The sequence below is a fragment of the Bufo gargarizans genome, chromosome 8 (assembly GCF_014858855.1).
Source record: "Bufo gargarizans isolate SCDJY-AF-19 chromosome 8, ASM1485885v1, whole genome shotgun sequence".
Taxonomy (NCBI): domain Eukaryota; kingdom Metazoa; phylum Chordata; class Amphibia; order Anura; family Bufonidae; genus Bufo; species Bufo gargarizans.
Window position 1 is genome coordinate 129333506 of NC_058087.1, and position 21357 is coordinate 129354862.

Consider the following 21357-nt stretch of genomic DNA (forward strand, 5'->3'; position numbering starts at 1 on the left):
AGATGTGAGGTACTGTTTCTCATTTTTCATGCAGGAGGCAAATAAACCACTCTGTTTAAATCTGTGGTGAAGTGGAACACTTTTTATTGTTCTAGTCATCATGTTTTATGTTATCTTCACATTTACTAATCCAACTGATTGAGAGTGTCAAATTGCATGAGAATTCAACAAAATAAGCAGGGGTGCACAACCTTTTCCTGCTTGGGGACCACATTGTCAGCCAGAACCAATTCTCAGGGCCAAAAATAAAACTTAAAGGGATATTACCAAGTGAAATATTATATTTATGGCATAATGAACATACAGTATATATCATTAATGTCTGGTTACACTTCTAGTACTCCTATCTTATGGGAGAATACATGAAAGATACATGTGAGCAGCTAAAAGACATAGACATAATTGTCTGTTACCAGATGGTTGGGGGCCGCATAGAATGGCATTGAGGGCCGCATGTGGCCCCCAGGCCACAGGTTGTGCACCCCTGTTGTAAAGCCATCTATCCAATCCATGAGTATAGGTCAGTCATCCGAAATTTTTTATATATATCTTTTATCTCTATAAATATATTATATATATATTTCTGTCTGTCTGTCTGTCTATCTGTCTGTCTAGAAGTTCTTTATGCGTGACCAAACGACTGGACCGATCTTCACCAAATTTCGCACACAGGTATATCGGGTGTCTGGGAAGGTGTTAGGGTCTCAGCTCTCTAGGAGGTACCGTTCCTGAGATATTCCCAAGAAATGAGCCCCCCCCAAATACAAGCCTGCAAGTTTTTCTGTTCAAATTCCAACTACCATAAACACAGTTTTACTCCAGGTTTCCATAACAGCCCAGCCATATTTCTTTACTGCTTAAAGGGGCGGTAACAGTGAAAGTCACAGTTAAAAGGGGCAGTAACAGTGAAAGTCAAGGTTAAAGGGGCGGTAACAGTGAAAGTCAAGGTTAAAGGGGCGGTCACAGTGAAAGTCACAGTTGAAGGGGCGGTCACAGTGAAAGTCACAGTTGAAGGGGCGGTCACAGTGAAAGTCAAGGTTAAAGGGGCGGTCACAGTGAAAGTCACAGTTAAAGAGGCGGTCACTGTGAAAGTCACAGTAAAAGGGGCAGTCACAGTGAAAGTCACAGTTGAAGGGGCGGTCACAGTGAAAGTCACAGTTGAAGGGGCGGTCACAGTGAAAGTCAAGGTTAAAGGGGCGGTCACTGTGAAAGTCACAGTTAGAGGCGGTCACTGTGAAAGTCACAGTAAAAGGGGCAGTCACAGTGAAAGTCACAGTTGAAGGGGCGGTCACAGTGAAAGTCACAGTTGAAGGGGCGGTCACAGTGAAAGTCAAGGTTAAAGGGGCGGTCACAGTGAAAGTCACAGTTAAAGAGGCGGTCACTGTGAAAGTCACAGTAAAAGGGGCAGTCACAGTGAAAGTCACAGTTAAAGGGGCGGTCACAGTGAAAGTCACAGTTGAAGGGGCGGTCACAGTGAAAGTCAAGGTTAAAGGGGCGGTCACAGTGAAAGTCACAGTTAAAGAGGCGGTCACTGTGAAAGTCACAGTAAAAGGGGCAGTCACAGTGAAAGTCACAGTTAAAGGGGCGGTCACAGTGAAAGTCACAGTTAAAGGGGCAGCCACTGTGAAAGTCACAGTTAAAGGGGCGGTCACTGTGAAAGTCACAGTTAAAGAGGCGGTCACTGTGAAAGTCACAGTTAAAGGGGCGGTCACAGTTAAAGGGGCGGTCAAAGTTAAAGAGGCGTCACTGTGAAAGTCACAGTTAAAGAGGCGGTCACTGTTAAAGTCACAGTTAAAGGGGCGGTCACAGTGAAAGTCACAGTTAAAGGGGCGGTCACAGTGAAAGTCACAGTTAGAGGGGTGGTCACTGTGAAAGTCACTGTTAAAGGGGCGGTCACTGTAAAAGTCACAGTTAAAGGGGCATCACTGTTAAAGGGGCGGCCACTGTGAAAGTCACTGTTAAAGGGGCGGCCACTGTGAAAGTCACTGTGAAATGGCGGTCACTGTGAAAGTAAATTTAAAAAGGGCGGGCATTGTGGAGGTCTCTGTTTAAGGGGTGGGCAATGTGAAGGTCACTGTTAAAGGGGTGGTTAATGCTAAATTGGCAGGCACTGTTAAAGGGGCAGGCACTGTGAAGGTCATTGTTAAAGGGGTGGGCACTGTAGAGGTCAATGTTAAAGGGGAGGTTACTGTTATGGGGAAACTGTCGATATCTTTTTATGACACACGACAACATAAAATTAAAAAGATGAAATATACCCGTGCGAAGCCGGGTCCTTCTGCTAGTATATATATATAAAAATGAGTTTCTGTCTGTCTGGACGTTCTTTATGCGCAACCAAACAACTGGACCGATCTTAACCAAATTTGGCACACAGGTACATCAGGTGTCTGGGAAGGTTTTAGATCAGGTCTCAGCTCTCTAGGACTTACCATTCCTGAGATATTCCCCAAAAATTACGCCCATTAGCCAATACAAGCCTGCAAGTCTTTCTCTTCAAATCCCAACTGCCATAAATACCGTTTTTCTCCAGGTTTCTATAACAACCCAGCCATTTTTCTTTACTGTTTAAAGGGGTAGCCATTGTGGAGGTCACTGTTTTTAAAGGGGCGAGCACAGTGGAGGTCACTGTTATTAACCCCTTAGGGACTTAGAACGTACCGGTACACATGTTTGCCGAGTCCTTAAGGTAGTACCGGTATGTCCTAAGTTTAAAAGTAGATTGCGGCACGGCGGGGGTTAATAGGAACAGGATGCCCGCTGAAATAATTCAGCGGGCATCCTGTCACAACGCCGGGGGGGTCATGTCAATACCGACCTGCGGTTTGCGGCTTTTACCTGCGGTTGCGGCTGTGGCGGGCGGTGCCATCGGGTCCTCATGCGGCTGTGGGGGGGACCCAATGGCATGGAAGGCAGCGCGATGTCTAAGGAAGGCATCTGCGCTGCATTCCGGTGATGAGCCTGTGAGATCCAGCCCCCTGGATATCACAGGACGGAAGCTGTATGAGTAATACACACAGTATTACTCATACAGCCAATGCATTCCAATACAGAATTATTGGAATGCATTGTAAAGGATTAGACCCCCAAAAGTTCAAGTCCCAAAGTGGGACAAAAAATAAAGTGTAAAAAAAGTTGAAAAAATAAAGATTTCCCCATTTTTTTTTAAGTTTGAAGTGAAAATAAACAAAAACGTCATTTTCCCCAAATAAAGGAAAAAATAATAATTGGTAAAAAAATAGGGAACAAAAAAAAGTATACATATTAGGTATCGCCGCGTCTGTATCGACCGGCTCTATAAACATATCACATGACCTAACCCCTCAGATGAACACTGTAAAAAATAAAAACTGTGCTAAATAACACCTTTGTCACCTTTCATCACAAAAAGTACAACAGCAAGCAATCAAAAAGGCGTTTGCCCACCAAAATAGTACCAATCTAACCGTCATCTCATCCCAAAAAAAATGAGCCCCTACATGAGACAATCGCAGAAAAAAAAAAAAAAACTATGGCTCAGAATACGGAGACACTAAAACATCATTTTTTTTAAAAAAAAAAGCTGTTATTGTGTAAAACTTACGTAAATAAAAAAAAGTATACATATTAGGCATCGCCGCGTTCATATCGACCAGCTCTATAAAAATATCACATGACCTAACCCCCTCAGATGAACACCGTAAAAAATATAAACTTTGCTAAATAAACCATTTTTTGTCACCTTACATCACAAAAAGTGTAATAGCAAGCGATCAAAAAGCCACATGCACCCCAAAATAGTGCCAATAAAACCGTCATCTCATCCTGCAAAAATCATACCCTACCCAAGGTAATCACACAAAAACGGAAAAAATTATGGCTCTCAGACTATGGAAACACTAAAACATTAATTTTTTTGCTTCAAAAAAGAAATCATTGTGTAAAACTTACATAAATAAAAAAAAGTATAGATATTAGGTATCGCCGCATCCGTGACAACCTTGTCTATAAAAATATCACATGATCTAACCTGTCAGATGAATGTTGTAAATAACAAAAAATAAAAACGGTGCCAAAACAGCTATTTCTTGTTATCTTGCCTCGCAAAAAGTATAATATAGAGCAACCAAAAATCATATGTACCCTAAACTAGTACCAACAATACTGTCACCCTATCCCGTAGTTTCTAAAATGGGGCCATATTTCTGGAGTTTCTACTCTAGGGGTGCATCAGGGGGGATTCAAATGGGACATGGTGTCAAAAAATCCAGTCCAGCAAAATCTGCCTTCCAAAAACCTTATGGCATTCCTTCCCTTCTGTGCCCAGCCCTGTGCCCATACAGTAGTTTATGACCACATATGGGGTGTTTCTGTAAACTACAGAATCTGTGCCATAAATATTGAGTTTGGTTTAGCTGTTAACCCTTGCTTTGTAACTGGAACAAAATTATTAAAATGGGAAATCTGCCAAAAAAGTGAAATATTGAAATTGTATCTCTATTTTCCATTAATTCTTGTGGAACATCTAAAGGGTTAACAAAGTTTGTAAAATCAGTTTTGAATACCTTGATGGGTGTAGTTTATAGAATGGGCTCATTTTTGGGTGGTTTCTATTATGTAAGCCTCTTAAAGTAACTTCAGACCTGAACTGGTCCCTAAAAATTGGGTTTTTGAAGATTTGCAAGATTTGCTTCTAAACTTCTAAGCCTTGTCACATCCCCAAAAAATAAAATATCATTCCCAAAATGATCCAAACATGAAGTAGACAAATGTAAAGTAATAACTATTTTTGGAGGTATTACTATGTATTATAGAAGTAGAAAAATTGAAACTTGGAAATTTGCAATTTTTAAAAAAAAATTGGTAAATTTGGTATTTTTTTATAAATAAAAATGAATTTTTTTTAACTTCATTTTACCAGTGTCATGAAGTACAATATGTTACCAAAAAACTATCTCAGAATGGCCTGGATAAGTCAAAGCGTTTTAAAGTTATCATCACTTAAAGTGACACTGGTCAGATTTGCAAAAAATGGCCAAGTCTGTAAGGTGAAATAAGGCCGAGTCCTTAAGAGGTTAAAGGGGCGGGCACTGTGGAGGTCACGATTATTAAATGGGCGGGCACTGTGGAGGTCACTGTTATTAAAGGGGCGGGCGCTATTAAGGTCCCTGTTAAAGGGGTGGGCACTGTGAAAGTCCCTGTTAAAGGGGTGGTTACTGTTAAAGGGGTGGTTACTGTTAAAGGGGCAGTCACTGTTAAAGGGACAGTCACTGTGAAAGGGGCGGTCACTGTAAAAGTCACTGTTAACCCCTTTCTGACCTTTGACGTACTGTTACATAATGGGAACCACTGAGTTCTCGCAATTTGACGTAATAGTATGTCATAGTGATCGGGCGGGCACCGGAGTGGTGTGCACACGATCACTGCAGGGGCCCGGCAGTCTGTGGTAGCCGGGCCCCTGCTGTATCCACCAGCATCGCTGTAAAAGCAGATGCCGGCGGATTAACCCCTTCTATGCCGTGGTCCGCGCTGACCGCGACATAGAAGAGGTTTGTGTTGGGTGAGTGATTGCATCGAGTCCCCGCGCTGCTGTGGCGGGGACTCGATGCGACACAAGGCAGCCCGATGCAGTGCAGAGGCTGCCCAATGCCTTGAGAACTGCCTTCTACTGGAGCCGAGGAGATCCAGCCTCAGGCTGGGTCTCCTAGGCAACCTGTTCATGTATGACTCAGTGTCCTACAGATGTATTGTAATGCATTGCAGAGGGGATCAGACCCCCAAAAGTGAATGTCATAAATAAAGTAAAGTAAAAAAAGTAAAGTAAAGTGTTTTTAATAAAATTAATAAAGTAATAAATAAAAAAAAGCCCCTTTCCCCTCATTTTATAAAACAAAACAAAAAACTAAATAAAAACCCACACATTAGATATTGCCGCGTCCGTAATGACCGGCTCTATAAATACATCACATGATCCACCCTGTCCGATAAACACCATAAAAATAAAAATAAACTGTGTAAAAAAAAAGCCATTTTTGTCACCTTACATCACAAGAAAGTCCAACACCAAGCGATCAAAAAGGCGTATGCCCCCCAAAATAGTATTAATTAAACCGTCACCTCGTTCCGCAAAAAATGAGCCCCTACCTAAGACAATCACTATAGCTCTCAGAACATGGAGACACTAAAACATAATTTTTTTGTGTCTAAACTGCTATTATTGTGCTAAAGTGAAAAAAAAAAAAGTATACATATTAGGTATTGCTACGTCCGTAACAAACAGCTCTATAAAAATATTACATGAACACCGTATGTCACATTTGTCACATTACATCACAAAAATTGCAACAGCAAGTGATCAAAAAGGCGTATGTCCCCCAAAATAGTACCAATCAGACCGTCACCTCACCCTGCAAAAAATTAGACCCTACCTGAGAGAATCGGTCAAAAAATAAAAAAGCTATGGCTCTCAGACTATGAGACACTAAAATATCATTATTTCGGTTTCAAAAATGCTATTATTGTGTAAAACTTAAATAAATAATAAAAAGTAGAAATATTAGGTATTGCCACGTGCGTAACAATCTGCTCTATAAAAAAGTCACATGACCTAATCCCTCGGTTAAACGCTGTAAAAGAAAATATAAAAACGGTTCCAAAACATCCATTTTTTTGTTACCTTGCCTCACAAAAAACGTAATATAGAGCAATAAAAAATCATATGTACCCCAAAATAGTACCAATAAAACTGGCACCTTATCCCATAGTTTCCAAAATGTGGTCACTTTTTTAAGTTTCTACTGTAGGGATGCATCAGGGGGGCTTCAAATGGGACATGGCATCTAAAAACCAGTTCAGCTAAATTTGCCTTCCAAAAACCATATGGCGTTCCTTTCCTTCTACGCCCTGCCGTGTGCCCGTACAGCAGTTTACGATCACATGTGGGGTGTCTCTGTAAACTACAGAATCAGGGTAATAAATATTGAGTTTTATTTGGCTGTTAACCCTTGCTTTTCTACTGGAAAAAATGGATCAAAATGTAAAATCTGCCAAAAAAGTGAAATTCTGAAATTTCATCTCCATTTTCCATCAATTCTTGTGGAACACCTAAAGGGTTAAGAAAGTTTGTAAAATAAGTTTTGTATACCTTGAGGGGTGTAGTTTCTAAAATGGGGTCACTTTTGGGTGGTTTCTATTATGTAAGCCTTACAAAGTGACTTCAGACCTGAACTGGTCCTTAAAAAGTGGATTTTTTTTCCCATACTTCTAAGCCTTCTAACGTCCCCAAAAAATAAAATGTAATTTTCAAAATGATCCAAACATGAAATAGAAATATGGGGAATTGTCAGATTTGCAAAAAATGGCCTGGGCAGGAAGGTGAAAACAGGCCCGGGGTTAAAGGGGCGGTCACTGTGAAAGTCACTGTTAAAGGGGCAGTCACTGTGAAAGTCACTGTTAAAGGTTCGGTCACTGTAAAAGGTACTGTTAAAGGGGCGGCCACTATGAAAGTGGCTGTTAAAGGGGCAGTCACTGTTAAAGGGGCGGTCACTGTTAAAGGGGTGGTCACTGTGAAAGTCACTGTTAAAGAGGCGTTCACCGTTAAAGGGGTGGTCACTGTGAAAGTCACTGTTAAAGAGGCGGTCACTGTTAAAGGGGCGATCACTGTGAAAGGCACTGTTAAAGGGGCGGTCACTGTGAAAGTCACTGTTAAAGGGGCGGCCACTGTGAAATTCACTGTTAAAGGGGTGGTCACTTCGAAAGTAACTGTTAAAGGGGCGGTCACTGTGAAAGTCACTGTTAAAGGGGCGGCCACTGTGAAATTCACTGTTAAAGGGGTGGTCACTTCGAAAGTAACTGTTAAAGGGGTGGGCACTGTGAAAGTCACTGTTAAAGAGGCGTTCACTGTTAAAGGGGCGGCCACTGTGGAGTTCAATGTTAAATGGGCAGGCACTGTGGAGGTTACTGTTAAAGGGGCAGGTACTGTGGAGGTCACTGTTAAAGGGTCGGGCACTGTGGAGGTCACTGTTAAAGGGGCGGGAACTATTAAAGGGACAGGCAATGTGTAGGTCACTGTTAAAGGAGCCGGCACTGTGGAAGTCACTGTTAAAGGGGCAGGCAGTGCGTAGGTCACTGTTAAAGGGGCGAGCACTGTGGAAGTCACTGTTAAAGCGGCGGGTACTGTGGAGGTCACTGTTAGAGGGGAGGCCACTATGAAAGTCACTGTTAAAGTGGAGGTCAATGTTAAAGGAGCGGCCACTGTGGAGGTCACTGTTAAAGGGGTGGGAACTGTGGAGGTAACTGTTAAAGGGGCAGGCACTATGCAGGTCACTGTTAAAGATGCAGTCACTGTAAAAGGGGTGGGCACTGTGGAAGTCACTGTTAAAGGGGCAGGCACTGTGGAGGTCAATGTTAAAGGGGCGGGCACTGTGGAGGTCATTGTTAAAGGGGCGGGTACTGTAGAGGTCACTGTTAAGGGGGAAACTGTTGATATCTTTTTACGGGTCCTTATCCTAATATATATATATATATATAATATATAATATCTATTGTGACACAGTGAGAGGTTTGGTCTGGGAAAACAGGTATTTTCTGCCCAGCATGTGCTGCTGGGCTGATTTACAGCCAGGTGAGGTCAAATAGCGGACCAGATTTTAAATGCCGATCCGGGTTTTGGCAGCATTTGGTTGTCCTTAAAAAGGCAGCTGGACTCAGAAGCCAGGTCTCTGTGTTGGGATCTGGGAGCCTTGTGTCTGGATGAAGGTTTGCTACCTGTTTGCCATAAAAACAGGTTGGTGCTGCTATCAGCAAGGACTCTTTGAGGCAGAATTGCCACATGGTTTGAATTACCACCAACACTGGAAGGTGACTTTTTTGTTTGAATATGACTGTTTTGTCACTTGCCTAAAGTGTGAATAAAACACTGAACTGTTTGATCCAAAGAACTTGTTGCTTCTATACTGCGTCCGCTAATCCTGTCTACCAGAGGGAGTCCCCACTATATATATATATATAAAACTATATGACTACAGTAGTTGAAAATGAAAAACGACAGTACCGTAAATACATCTGATCCATAGCTGTCAGCAAATGCTCATTCAGCTACAGGTGCAGGTCAAAAAGTCAAAATCATATAGATTCATTACACACAGAGTGATCTATTTCAAGCGTTTATTTCTTTTAATGTTGATGATTATGGCTTACAGCTAATGAAGACCTAAAAGTTAGTATGTCAGAAAATTAGAATATTATATAAGACAAATTGAAAAAATTATTTTTAATACAGAAATGTTGACCTACTGAAAAGTATGTACAGTATATGCACTCAGTACTTGGTTGGGACTCCTTTTGCATGTATTACTGTATCAATACGACAATTACTGCATCAATGCTTTGATAACAGCCTTAAGTTTGTCTGCATTGTTGGATCTGGTGTCTCTCATCTTCCTTGTGACAATACCCCATAGATTCTCTACGGGACTGAGGTCAGACGAGTTTGCTGGCCAATCAAGCATACTGTGGTTATTAAACCAGATATTGGTACTTATAACAGTGTGGTGTGGTGTATAGTACTGCAGGAAAATTAAATCAGAATATCCATAAAGTTATTCAGCAAAGGGAAGCATGAAGTGTTCTAAAATTTCCTGGTAAACACCTGCGATGACTTGATCTAATGAACTTGATGTAATATAGTGGACCAACACCAGCAAATTACATGGTTCCCCAAACCATCACTGACTGTGGAAACTTGACACTGGACCTCAAGCAATTATGTGCCTTTCCACTCTTCCTCCAAACTCTGGAACCTTTATTTCCAAATAAAATACAAAATGTATGCATAAATGTGGCATAACAACAATAAAAAAAATAACAAAAAAAAAATACTCAATTTACTTTCATCTGAAAATTGGCCCAGGTAAAGACACTTCTCGGGACCATTAGTGGCCTGACACAAAAAATTAGAGATGAGCGAAGTTTTGAAAAATTTGATTTGGACGATTCGCTGAAGCTCTTCAAGAAATTTGATTCGTTCTAAATTAATTAAAATGAATCGCAATAAATCTGGTATACACAGGCCACTCTGCCTAATCATATGCATCCCATTTGATGGCCCAATCCCAGTGTCAAGGGTCGGAATTAAACTGCAGGGACAGTGTAGGAAGAGGGTATCGCCTTGTGCATTACGTTCTAGTGCAGCCACATTCTTAGTTAATCCGTTCTGTAGGTACTGTGCCTTTAGCATAACAGACAGTTGTAATTTATCACCGTCTACTTCACTGTGCAGGTGTAATGCAAGGCACCAACAAACAGACCAGTGATGAAAGCAAAAAGGTGTTTATTCACCAGAAACATAAACGTCCAGGACACTTGCTGGTAACAAGGAATAATAACAAAAAACCAGGCAAGGAGATTCCAGGAATAGTCCCAACCAGTGCTGAATGATGCTGTGCACTTGGCAGTCGAGTCACTCCAGATCTTGGGTCCGCTGTAAGGACAAAGTTCCTGGCAGTCTTCAGTCACTAGGAGTTGTGACCTATACCTGGTTGAGGGAAAATAACAGTGGGCACTGATCACCCTGAGAGACCTCCTTTTTAATGCCTGCTGACCAATCCCAGGGTGCCAAGTGTCCACTACCATAGGTGAACAAATTGCCCTGCACCTGAGTACAAGGCCTAAGGCAATCACAAGTTGATTAACCCATGGCTGGCTCCCTAATCCACTTTGCTCTTGTGAGTCAGTATAATATGCGCCACTGGTCGACGAAGTGCATAAAAAGCGTGTACTCGCGACCGTGTATCCCTTTGCGAACCTGCCCTCGTGCGTACGCACGGACGCATGATTGACTCAGCGTGAGTATGCGAGCGCGTGGACCCAGATGCGGAGACGGAAGTCGCAGGAGACACCGGAGACAACCCTGGCCGCGGCGTCTTGTCACTCGCCTGGCCACTCTGTCCCCGGGACTCCGACGGTCCTCCCCTCCGATGTTCACGCGAACGCATCTCCGCACTGGCTCGCAAAGGGGTCAGCGCTGGTGCATCAGAGACACGCATAACCTGTCCCGCAACTCCACGAGGACCCCTCTTGGTTCCCCTGGAGTGCAAAGCAGGTGAGGATCTTACATTACCCCCCCCTCGAGGAGGCGGCTCTGAAGACTCCAAGCAAGCTTTCCCCGGATTATCCCGGTGAAAGGCTGCCACCAACTCATCCACATGCACCTGGCAAGCAGGTATCCAACATCTCTCCTCTGGACCAAAACCCTTCCAGTCCACCAAGTATTGAAGAGACGGGGCGTGGCCTGACTGCCGATGTAGGAAGACGCATGGCGTAGAGCTCCTGGAAAAGAATCCTGATTTTCATGTCTGCTCACCTCCTGCCTAACTCCAGAGACAGCCGACTGCACACTGAAGCCTCCCTGGATGCTGGGGTATATCCTGGTGCTATCATGACCCGGCAGAAGCAGAGGGAAAAGGAGGGTAAAGACGGCGGCACGGACACTCCGTCCAAACAAGATGGCGCCGCGCAAGCTGCGAAGCTCACTGATGTGGCGGTAAAGCTGGGGAGGTTCGCCCGCACCCCGGCCGCCGCGGCTACTGATCCGGAGCCTGAGACTGCAGTGTCTGATGAGGTGAGGGGAGCGGAGCCTCAGCAGGCAATTACTTACGCCTCGATTGTAAAGCAGAGAGAGGGCCCAGCATTACTACCGGAGACGGAGCCTGTCCCTGAACCTACCATTGCGGACGTTTATAAAATGGTAGCGCAGTGCAGCGCAGCTCTCACATCCCTGAATACTAATATGGGAGGCCTCAAGGAGGAAGTTTTATTAATCCGCCAGGATATGCGGCAATTTAAGGAGAGAGTGGGAGAACTCGAGGGTCGCGTCAGCGATATGGAGGATCAGTTGCCACCTGTAAAGAGAGACTTGCAGCGAGTTATTCATAATGTGTCATTGCTGATAGCCAAGTCTGATGATATGGAAAATCGTCTGAGGCGCAATAATGTGCGCTTTATTGGGATACCGGAACGCACCGAAGGTTCGGATCCAGTTTCGTATATGGAAAAGTGGTTGGTGGACACTGTTGGCAAAGAAAAGCTATCCCCACTGTTTGCAATAGAGCGGGCCCACAGGGTGCCGTTTCGGCCTCCACCTCCGGGGGCGCCTCCAAGACCTCTCCTGATTAAAGTTCTCCATTACAGAGACCGTGATGCCATTCTTAGAGCTGCCAGAGATACTCCTGACATCCAGATTGCTGGTAGTAGAATCCTGATGTTTCCGGATTTTTCTGCAGAAATTCAGAAAAGGAGGGCGAAATTTTTGGACGTAAAGAGGCGTCTGAGGCTTTTACAATGGCCTTACTCCATGTTATACCCGGCTAAACTTCGGGTTGTGGCTCATGGGTCCACGCACATGTTTGAGGATCCGGCTGAAGCGTGTCAATGGCTGGACAGTCATGAGAAGGATGGCGTGGCAACAATACCTGAGGACTTGGTGATATTATTGATAGAACTTTTTCTTTTATAATGTTTACTTACTGATGGTTTTTATTGCCAGCTATACATGTATAGCGCTCTGTTGTTTCCGTATATGATAGGGCGGCTATATATACTGCCTTAAAATCGGTTGTTTCTTTTCTATTCTGCTTAGGTATTTATAGGGCGGGGTAGGAGGTTGAGTGGTTTGTTCTTATAGTTATCCAGGCTGCTGCGCCACTAAGTGATAGGGTACTACGCTTCAGTGTTCTTGTGCATATACCACTAATTGCGGCAGTTAGGTTCACTTTGTGTGTGTATGGTGTACCCCTATACATCAGATTTATGACTTACAATAGGTTTACGAATGTTGGGGGGGAGGGTGGGAATCTGGGAGCGGGCTCTATTTTTGCATTTACCTCAGGGGGGAGGTTTGTATGGATCTATCGACACTGGTTCTTGTATCTGATTCTATATGTTCGTGATGTCTTCTGTTAACATAGTAGCCTGGAATGTGCGGGGCATGTCACAAGCCTCTAAGCGTGCAGCAATATTTCATGCCCTGAGAGATGTACAACCAGCTATTGTTTGTTTGTCTGAGACCCATTTAAATGTGGATAAGACGCACTTGGCGCACAGAGCGTGGGTAGGTTATGAATACCATTCTACTCACTCCACACATGCTAGGGGGGTTACCATCCTGGTTCATAGATCTATACCATTTACTGTGTATGACTCATGTATTGATGATGGTGGGAGGTTTGTGTGTCTGAGTTGTAGTATTTTTCATTTCAGGATTGTTTTGGCGGCGGTGTATGTTCCCCCCCCATATTCAGCTGAAGTTATGAAACTAATTATCTCCTTCAAGTCTAGGTTCCCATCCATTCCGCTGCTGGCCATGGGGGATTTTAATATGTATCTTAATGGCTCCTTGGATAAGTTCCATAATGGGCTGGGAACATGCCCCGCTGCTTCTACTTCTCTGGCGCGTTTGTTGTCAGAGGTGGATCTATGTGATATATGGAGAACTTTGTATCCTACGCAACGTCAATTTTCTTGTTATTCCACCACACATGGTTCCTTGTCCAGAATAGACTTGGCTATTGGATCCTTATCTTTAGTGGCCCTGACAAAGAAGATTTTGTATCTACCTCGTAGCATATCTGACCATTCTCCACTATTGCTGACTCTGGAAGTAGGTCCCCAGACACATGTTATTAGACCTATTTGGCGCCTGAACCCGTTCTGGTTGTCAATAGTGGATACTGGTACTGTGATATCCGGGGCTTTGGCTGATTTTTTGTCTATTAATGTGGGCTCGACGTCTCTGGATGTGGTGTGGGATGCTATGAAGGCATATGTGAGGGGGCTTTACATTAAACATATCAGCATTAAAAAATCTAAAAGTCGTGCTCTGGACAAGGAACTCTCAGATCGGGTTACGCATTTAGAGGCTGATTATGTTGCACAGCCCACGGTAGCTGGGGAGCTGCGATGGAAGGAAGCCCAGAATCTTCTGAAGGAGCATATACAGGCTAGAGCGGAGGATAAACGGTTGTTTACGACCCAAAGGTATTTCGCTGAAGGTGAAAGTGCAGGTCATTTGTTAGCTGTGATTTCTAGGGCTCAGCAGGGTCCTTCTTCCATCACTTCACTTAGGGGAGGGAATGGACAAATGGTGGTGGGGAATGAGAACATTCTGGAAGAATTCTATGTACATTTTAAGGAGGTTTATAGGTCCAGGCTGGTCGCCACTGATTCTTGTAGGTCTGGATATTTGGAGGGAATTGACATGCCTGTCCTGTCTGAGGAGAATAGGGCGATCCTTGAGGAGGATATTACGTTGGAGGAATTGGGAGAGGCACTAAAGTCCTTGCCTAATGAGAAAGCACCGGGTGGGGATGGTCTCCCTGGGGAATTCTATAAAAAACATGGAGAACTGCTACTTCCGCACCTGCTTGCAGTATTTAAGCATGCTTTTGGTAGAGGTATTTTGCCTTCCTCCATGAGAGAGGCTATAGTTGTAGTAATACCCAAACCGGGTAAGGATCCAGCTTTGGTAGATTCGTATAGGCCCATTTCTCTCCTGACAGTTGATGTCAAACTCCTGGCAAAAATTCTAGCTAACCGATTGAATAGAGTTATTCACACCATTATTCATGATGATCAGTCCGGTTTTATGCCTGGTAAGTCTACGGCTTTAAATCTTAGGAGGCTATTCCTGAACCTCCAGTTAGAGGGTAGGGATGTGTCGGATAACAGGGCCGCGGTGGTCTCTCTGGATGCTGCCAAGGCTTTTGACAGTGTTGAGTGGGACTACTTGTGGGCGGTCATGGCTAAAATGGGCTTCGGGTTGGATTTTATGAAGTGGGTTAAACTTTTGTACTGTGAACCCAGGGCTAGAGTGCGAGTTAACGGGCATTTATCGTCAACTATTGCTTTGGAGAGGGGGACAAGACAGGGCTGTCCGCTGTCTCCGTTATTGTTTGCGATAGCCATTGAACCCTTAGCATGTATCCTGCGTTCTACTTCTTCTGTTGGTGGGTTATTGCGGGGCTCAATGGAGGAGCGGGTATCGTTATATGCGGATGATACATTGATATATGTGAACGATCTGGAAAAGTATATGGATGCAGTAATATCTGTGGTGTCTCAGTTTGGCGACCAGTCTGGATTACTAGTAAACTGGGATAAGTCAGTTATTCTTCCAGTATCCTCTCAAGTACCGTCACGTTCTGCTGTCTTCTCCGGTCTTAAGGTGGTGCAATCCTTTAAGTATCTTGGGGTAATAGTGTCTATGAACCCTGCAGACTATATTACTAGTAACCTCCTACCCTTGTTGGAGAAATTCAAACATAAGATCACAGTGTGGCATAAACTGCCTCTGTCGATGATAGGAAGGGGAAATTTGTTGAAAATGATCCTTATGCCGCAATTGCTTTATGTCCTGCACAACTCCCCTGTTTGGATTCCCGTGCATTACTTTCACAAAATTTTACGACTGTTTCGTTTTTTTCTGTGGAAAAGTAATAGGGGGAGGATAAAGTATGAGACGTTACAGAGGAACAAAGATGCAGGGGGTCTTGCTCTGCCCAACCCTTTACTCTATTTTCTATCGGCCCAACTGCAGCATTTTAAGGGGTGGGGAGTGGGGGGTAGCCCAGGTATGAGGAGTGGACGATTGATGGAGTGGGCATCGAATAGATCTCCCCCATTGACGGCCGTTGAAGGTAGGGTAAAGGAAGATGTGGGGCGTATCCCAATACTAGTGCTCATGAGGAAAGTCTGGTGTAAGACCAAACATATCTTGGGATTAGAGGGATATGTCAATATCTCGCCTATTTGGAGGAACCCAGCACTGCCAGAGTTGGAAGGTCTAACTGGGTTCTCTGGGTGGAATAACAAGGGAGTATGGAATTTGGGTCATATCTTCTCAGGTGGGGTATTGAAGCAATATCAACAGTTGTGCTCGGAGTTTGGGCTTCCTTCCTCGCAGTTCTATAGATATCTTCAGCTCAGGCATGCACTAGACGCTCAGGCTAAAGTGGCCCCAATAGTGTTCACATCCACTCATGCGCTAAACACGGTGGTGGCTGCTGGTTCGGTGAAAGGGGCAATCTCCGTGATGTATCAAGCCTTGCTAGAAGATTTTCTTAAGGGATATCCGTTAAAATGTAGGCAGCAATGGGAGAAAGATTTGGGTGGGCTTACAGATGCGCAATGGTCAGAGATAGTGGCGCTTACTCCTGATCTATCTCTTAGTGAGGCGGCACGTCTCTCCCAGCTGTATCTAGTGCACAGGGTATATAGGACTCCGGTATTTCTGCATAAAGTGGGTTGCAGGGATAGTCCCAATTGTCCGAAATGTGGCAGCGTCGGAGCTGATCTTCTGCATATGTTATGGTCATGCCCTTCATTGACCTCTTATTGGAGAGCAATACTACATCTTATTAACAAGGTACATAGTACTAAATTTAAAATGGATCCAAGAATATGTATTCTGGGTATACTGCCAGAGGACAATTTGCAGTCTACAGTAGCTACGGGAATAGAAAGGATGCTCTATCAGGCGAGGAAGACTGTTGCGGCAAAATGGATACAGGGGATACCCCCGGCAGTACCGGAGTATGTTGCTAGAATGAATGTGGTAGTGCGTCTTGAGAGGGGTGTGTACCAGAAAAGAAAATGCTTGTCTAAATTTGAGGCTATTTGGGGTAGCTGGATAGATAGATCGGGATGCTGTAGTCCTTGGCTAGCATTGACGAGGAGTGCTTTGATTGCCCGGTAAGGCTGATCTGGGGAAGTGACTGTGTACATCCTGGTGTCTGGTGGACTGTGTGGTGTATGACTGTTGGCGTCTGCTGTGTGATATGTGAATGTGGACTGAGTGCTATGTCTGTGTGGGAGTCTACTTACTTGGGGCTCATAGCCTGTATTGTTTTTTGAGTCCAATCGAACTGGTGCCGATAGAATGAGGAGACGTAGAATCTGGAGGTAGTTATGCTCTTATTGCAATGATGGCCTGCTCTTGGAATGTTTGGGAGGGGTGGGGGGGGGGGGGGTTGTTTATAAGGATGTTTGTTGAGGGAGAAAACAATTAGATGAATAAAGATCTGGATCTAATGTGTATATTCCTACGATGTCATATGGTCATAGGAAGTATATTATGTAAAATGTGCATATGTAATATTTTGTACTCTTGTCTTTTGTACATGCTGTCTTTTGATGACCGAATATTTGATTTGATTTGACTGTCATTTGATGATGAAAACGGGAAAAAGATTTGATAATAAAAGATTATCTGATTTAAAAAAGTATTGAAGAGACCTTTGGACAAAACGAGAGTCCAAAATTCTGTTCACTTCGAACTCCGGTACCCCTTGGACCTCCAGCGGGGATGGGGTCTGAATGAAGGGAGCGGAGTCGGCTGCCGATTTGAGAAGTGAAACATGAACGGTGTTCACTCCTCGGATCGACGGTGGAAGAGCAACCTTGTACGTAACTCGGTTGATCTTTTGTGTCACCGGGTATGGGCCAATGAATCGAGGACCCAACTTGGAAGATGGCTGAAGCAGCGGAATGTTCCGGGTGGAGACCCACACCTGATCTCCCACCTTAAACTTTTGCTCTACGGTGCGATGACGATCAGCAAATTTCTTCTGTTGCGCCACCGCACTGCGGAGATTCCGCTGGGCCGACGACTAAATGGGACGTCTATCCTTGAACCACTGATCCACCACCGATGAGTCAGTGGAGGGTCCGGCCAAAGAAGAGAGTCTTGGATCCCTGCCCCCCACACACCTGAACGGAGACATCTTAGTGGAAGCATGCTCAGAGTTATTATAAGCCACCTCCGCAAAGGGTAGATACGCTGCCCATTCCTCCTGGCAGTCTGACACGAAGCACCGGAGATATTGCTCCAGGGTCTGGTTAGTCCTTTCCGTCTGACCGTTGGTCTCTGGGTGAAAACCAGAAGAAAAAGACAAATTAATACCCAATCGGGAGCAGAAAGAACGCCAGAAGCGGGAGATGAATTGCACTCCTCTGTCTGAAACAATGTCATCCGGCGCTCCGTGTAATCGAAAGACATGATTCAAGAACAGATCTGCCAATTCTCTGGCCGAGGGCAATCCAGGGAGTGGGATAAAATGGGCCATTTTACTAAAACGGTCCACCACTACCCAGATTACCGTACTTCCAGAGGACCTTGGCAAATCTGTGATGAAATCCATGGAAATGTGAGTCCATGGAGCCTGGGGAATAGGCAGTGGGAGTAAAGTCCCAGAAGGGGCAGGCCGGGACGGTTTACATCTGGCGCAAACAGTACATGCCTGGATATAGGCCTTAACATCCACGGACATGTTGGGCCACCACACGTGACGTTTAACAAGGGCAAGTGTTTTTTTAACACCCAAATGCCCGGCAGACTTTGAGTCATGAAGCTGTCGGATGACCTCCAATCGAAGGTTAATGGGTACGAACCATCGACCCTCGGGTTTGTCAGGTGGACTCTCTGCCTGTGAGGGCTCAAGAAGAGAGGACAAGTCCTCCATTACTTCTGCGGCCCCCAGGGCAGCAAGAAAACATTTAGTTGGGAGAATGGTTTCTGGCTCAGAGTCCAGGACGGAAGCAGCCTCAGGGAAGCAGCGGGACAGGGCATCTGCCTTCACGTTTTTGGAACCTGGTTTATAAGTGAGGCGGAAATTGAAGCGGGTGAAAAACAATGCCCACCTGGCTTGTCGGGAGTTGAGTCTTTTGGCACTCTCTAGATACTCCAAATTTTTGTGGTCAGTGTAAACCGTGATGGGATGTTCTGCACCCTCTAGCCAATGTCTCCACTCTTGAAAAGCCAATCTTACTCCCAGAAGCTCTCTATTGCCGATATCATAATTACACTCGGCTGGAGAGAGCTTCTGAGATAAGAAGGCACAGGGATGTAACCTCTCAGGGTCCCCAGAATACTGTGAGAGAACTGCCCCTACACCGACCTCTGAGGCATCGACCTCGAGAACAAAAGGTCTGGAGGTGTCTGGATGAGTAAGAATTGGTGCCGTGCAAAAGGCCTGTTTCAGCGTCTCAAAGGCTCTGACTGCCTCTCTCGTCCACTTAGAAGGATTAGCTCCCTTCTTAGTGAGGTTGGTGAGAGGTACTACTATCGCAGAAAAATTCTTAATAAACTTGCGGTAGAAGTTGGCAAAGCCTAAGAAACGCTGCAACCCCTTAAGATCCTTAGGTTGAGGCCAATCCAAGACAGCAGAAAGTTTGGATGGGTCCATAGCCAATCCCTTTTCTGAGATAATGTACCCCAGGAAAGGCAACTCCTTCACCTCAAACAGACACTTCTCAAGTTTGGCATAGAGGCGGTTCTCCCTCAGCTTCTGGAAAACCTGACACACGTGTCTCCGATGAGAGACCAGATCCGAAGAGTAGATTAGTATGTCATCTAAATAGACAACAACACATCTATCCAAGAAATCTCTGAGAACATCGTTGATGAACTCCTGGAAGACCGCGGGAGCATTACAGAGACCGAAAGGCATCACAAGATACTCGTAATGCCCGTCTCTGGTATTAAATGCGGTCTTCCATTCGTCACCCTCTCTAATGCGAACTAAATTATAAGCACCCCTTAAATCGAGTTTGGTGAAGACTCGGGCCCCTGCCACCTGAGAAAACAGATCATCAATCAGAGGCAGTGGATACCGATTCTTCACCGTAATCCGATTAAGGGCACGATAATCGATGCAAGGTCTCAAGCCTCCATCCTTCTTCTCCACAAAGAATAATCCAGCTCCAGCAGGGGAAGTGGATGGACGAATGAAATTCTTCTCAAGGTTCTCTTTAATATACTCCCGCTGAGCCTGAACCTCAGGCCCAGTGAGATTATAAAGATGCCCTCGTGGTGGCATGGTGCCTGGCAACAGGTCTATAGGACAATCATATGACCTGTGGGGGGGTAATACATCAGCCCCCTGAGGACTGAACACATCTCGGAAATTATGATACTGCTGTGGTAAAGTACTTAATACTTCCATGGAGGCTAGTGACAGGTCGGGACGAATGCACTTAGTAAGGCATTCCGTACTCCACTGACAGATAAGACCCGAGCGCCAGTCCACTACTGGATTATGGAGCCTTAACCAAGGGAGACCCAAAATCACGGGAGTGGATGGCATGTCAAGGACAAAAAGGCTTAAGGTCTCCCGATGATCAGCCCCCACCGTTACCTGTATTCCCGGAGTCATCCACACTGCACGACCATCTTGAAGAGGGGAACCATCAATCGCGGTCACTGACATGGTGGTTTTCGGCTGGATCAACGGGATGCCAAGTCGACGAACCAAGGTTGAGTCCACAAAATTCCCAGCGGCCCCAGAATCGATTAGTGCTGAAAACTCATGGACCTTGTCTTGCCACCGTAAGGATATGGATACCATCACCCGGCTTGGAGGAGGGATAATAGCACCTAGGGGGTTCTCCTCTATGCCCCCTAGGTTCATTCGTTTCCCGCCGGCAGGAGGGGACAGGTTTTAACGAGGTGTCCAAACTTTCCGCAAAATAGGCACAGGCCTTTCTGTTGGCGACGAGCTCGTTCTGCCTGTGTGAGATGGGAGGATCCAACCTCCATTGGCTCTTCGGCCGATTTTAAAGGCCCTGGATGTGGTCGAGAGGATGAAAACCGAGACGACCGTTCCACTCGCCTCTCACGGATTCGCCTGTCGGCATCGATTGCCTGAGAGATAGCCATTTCCAACGAGAAGGGGGTAGGCAAGGCCAAAAGAAGATCCCGGACCGCATCCGAAAGTCCCAAACGGAAGCGATGGCGTAGGGCTGCGTCGCCCCAGGTGGTGAAAGCTGCCCATCGCCTGAATTCTGCAGCGTATTCTTCAGCTGGGCGGCGGCCTTGTTGAATATGCTCAAGATTGGTCTCTGCGGTGCAAGTACGATCCGGGTCATCGTAAATCACAGCCATAGCCTCGAAGAAGGCATCCACTGACGAAAAAGCTGTATGGTCTTGAGGCAAGTTAAATGCCCAACGTTGGGGGTCTCCACGTAGCAGTGACATTCCAGGAATAGTCCCAACCAGTGCTGAATGATGCTGTGCACTTGGCAGTCGAGTCACTCCAGATCTTGGGTCCGCTGTAAGGACAAAGTTCCTGGCAGTCTTCAGTCACTAGGAGTTGTGACCTATACCTGGTTGAGGGAAAATAACAGTGGGCACTGATCACCCTGAGAGACCTCCTTTTAAATGCCTGCTGACCAATCCCAGGGTGCCAAGTGTCCACTACCATAGGTGAACAAATTGCCCTGCACCTGAGTACAAGGCCTAAGGCAATCATAAGTTGATTAACCCATGGCTGGCTCCCTAATCCACTTTGCTCTTGTGAGTCAGTATAATATGCGCCACTGGTCGAC

General features: G+C 45.2%; 1 protein-coding gene across 1 annotated transcript in view; it reads right to left on the reverse strand.

The window, feature by feature from the left end:
• Positions 1–21357, reverse strand: part of ARPC1B (actin related protein 2/3 complex subunit 1B) — a 96598-nt gene that overhangs the window by 39246 nt on the left and 35995 nt on the right. The window lies entirely within an intron of this gene.